Source organism: Rhipicephalus microplus, unplaced genomic scaffold (assembly GCF_043290135.1).
Source record: "Rhipicephalus microplus isolate Deutch F79 unplaced genomic scaffold, USDA_Rmic scaffold_18, whole genome shotgun sequence".
Classification (NCBI taxonomy): Eukaryota; Metazoa; Arthropoda; class Arachnida; order Ixodida; family Ixodidae; genus Rhipicephalus; species Rhipicephalus microplus.
In genome coordinates, this window is record NW_027464591.1 from 1,895,001 (window position 1) to 1,897,938 (window position 2,938).

At 41.9% G+C, this 2,938-nt stretch overlaps 1 long non-coding RNA gene across 1 annotated transcript in view; it reads left to right on the plus strand.

Annotated features, from left to right (window-relative positions):
• LOC142785086 (uncharacterized) overlaps window positions 1-1,702 on the plus strand; it is a 5,325-nt gene extending 3,623 nt beyond the window's left edge. Inside the window, exon 3 of the long non-coding RNA XR_012888846.1 lies at window positions 1,571-1,702. This is a non-coding gene — a long non-coding RNA (uncharacterized LOC142785086). The remainder of the gene's footprint in view (window positions 1-1,570) is intronic.
• Window positions 1,703-2,938: the final 1,236 nt, after the last annotated feature.

Sequence of the window (2,938 nt, forward strand, 5' to 3'; positions counted from 1 at the left end):
GGGTTGAATTCCAGCTGGGACCATGTCATTTATTCTTTGCATTTTTCGGGTCAACGCTGCCAATGTCGGGTACTTCTTAATGCTCGTGCATTAAAATTACACATGTGCGTTCTCGTCGTTCCTGGGTAGATACCAAGCGTCACTCACCTATCGCACATACCCGCATACCAGCGGCACATACCCACTCGTGGGTATGTGCCACTGTCTAGCGCGAAGTGTTTGACGGCGTACCCGATGGTATTGTGACATTTCATGTCTTGACAAGCGCGTCATATTCATCAAACCATCTTACCCAGCCATGCTAATTTTGGTTCACGCCATGTTAAGCAGGTGAGCCCGAGAGCACCCAAACGTAAGTGGATAGATAGATAGATAGATAGATAGATAGATAGATAGATAGATAGATAGATAGATAGATAGGTAGGTAGGTAGGTAGGTAGGTAGGTAGGTAGGTAGGTAGGTAGGTAGGTAGGTAGGTAGGTAGATAGATAGGTAGATAGATAGATAGATAGATAGATAGATAGATAGATAGATAGATAGATAGATAGATAGATAGATAGATAGATAGATAGATAGATAGATAGATAGATAGATAGATAGATAGATAGATAGATAGATAGATAGATAGATAGATAGATAGATAGATAGATAGATAGATAGATAGATAGATAGATAGATACGCTCAAAGTCGCCGAAGTTCGGTAAGAAATGCTTCGCATTTAATACTACCGAGAAGTGGACGTTGCATTCTGCTGTTTTGCGTACCACAAGCTGCCCCCGATAGGGGGTGGTGGTAAATATATACGAGTAGAACTGCACGGACATTAACTGAAGTTTGTCTTGGTTCATGCAGCGCGCTCAAGAAGACGACTCCGTCGTCGTCGTCATCGTCGCGTATGCGCTGCATCAACGAAGATGAACGCATACCAACTCGCTCCAACTTCCATTTTAATTATGTTCGCCAGTCCTTACACCACTACTTGTACCAGTGTACTGGACTGTACACTGAAAATGGTGCTTTAATTCACAAGTTTTCTTGTTTTCTTTATTTACCACAATGACAGCCACCTCCACTATAGAAGTCTTTATCGGATACACAAATGTACGCATGTTAAAAGGTGCACTGGCGAATGTTAAAGCAGAGATTGGTGAAGAAATAAAACTCCCTCGAAAGAAAGGAAGGTTTCGGAGTTAATTTAACCTCACAGGATTTTATTAGTACAAATGTGACAATCACCGGCTATGTTACTAGCTCTCCTTTTACCAACTCTATAGCACGAGTGGGTTACGCCTAATTAAAAACTGGCCTTTTTCAAGGACATACTGCCATGTGGCAGAAAGCTCCTCCATTCGATGTTTTCATATATGCTTAAAACATCAGTTCGGTAATTTCGCTAATGGTACTATCAAGTTTAACAGGCATCCATCTTGCCGGAAACTTTTGTACACAACTGGTTTCCGCTTCACATGTGTATCTGGTGTATGTAAAAGCTTTAGCTTATGGTATATGAAATGCGTGACAATGTTTTTGTGACGTAAACAAACAGCCATCACCTTTTGCTTTTACCAGGCTTCTTCAGTTCAGGCAACCATAAAAATCACTTCAAATTATAGCAATACAAATATGTCACGATCAACAATCACTGAAATGAGCTCCGAACAAAGACTGGTCACCAGAGAAACTGCTACTGATACTGACGTCACCTCGGTAAGAAGGCATTTCTTTGTTGTCACATAGCAAAAAACTCGCTCTTCTTTTAATATGAAGCAGTGTTTTAGAAGGGTAAGAACCATAGGTTGGCAGCACCACTTATGAGTCGACTCTCTTAGACTCAATGAGGCTCACATTGAGCCATGAGTCTGAGTTTGAGCGAGTCCAGGCGAGCAATATTTTGGTGAGTTCGAGACCCAGTGGGTCGAATCGGTCAAACATGTAGTGCGGTAGTTTTAAGGGTATGGTGCGTTTTATGAGTGAATCTGAGTGAGCTACATACTTTTTTCTCACCTGTGGTCAAAACCACGTTTTTATAGGTTGAATTTTCATTAGAATCGACAGTTTAGGGGGAAGTAAAACGATGACGCCTAATATATTGTCTCACTGTTATCAAACTTCACGAATGGGTAAGGAATGCTTCTGCCATGTTGAGGTTATATTATTGCAATATGTTATAGTTTTCCGCCATTTCCAAAGATCCCGTCAGTCTTGAACCTTGTTAGAATATGTCTTTTGGGACGTAACAGTACACAGTGATAATGTACCTGACTTGCAGAAAGGTATGTAGCCTGAATTCCTACTTCGAATTTTATCAGACGCATTCTACAAATACGACAGGACAGACAACTTCGTATCATGGTGTGGTAATTACGTCGCGGTCACATGGCGCTACAGCGAGCTGGAATGGAATCACAGCATCTGCGGGATCGTCGAGTGCAACTGGCGTTATCCCGGTAAGATGCTGCTTGTAGTTCGTTCACATATATTTGTCAAATTACTTTTTGCTCAAACTTTGATCATATTTTTTGGTGCGCGGCCGGAAGAGTTTCTCTTTTTATATTTATTACGCGTAGCTCGCGTAATCCTATGTCAAGATTGTGTACTTTAAACTATCCTAACATCTATTCACTCTCAGCTTCAAAGCAAGCCTAAGCTTAAAAACATAATTTGGATGAGTAAAGTAGTTCAGCATGCTGAGGATATTACAGGGTCACTTATTGCTAGTATACAGCTTTTCACGGGATGCAAAAAACGCCGCCATGATGGGCCTCGCGCGGGAGAGCAAAGGCTAGTAGCATAGCCTCCACAGTGCATTTTCGAGGGGTTACGCCAATTTGCGAAGCCCTGGAGGAACTATGGTGGCCCCCAGGGAGTCGTTTTTAAAAAGTTCTATAGTTGCCTGGGCCGGTAAAACGCTCGAAGTGTTTCAAGTTCTCACTACAG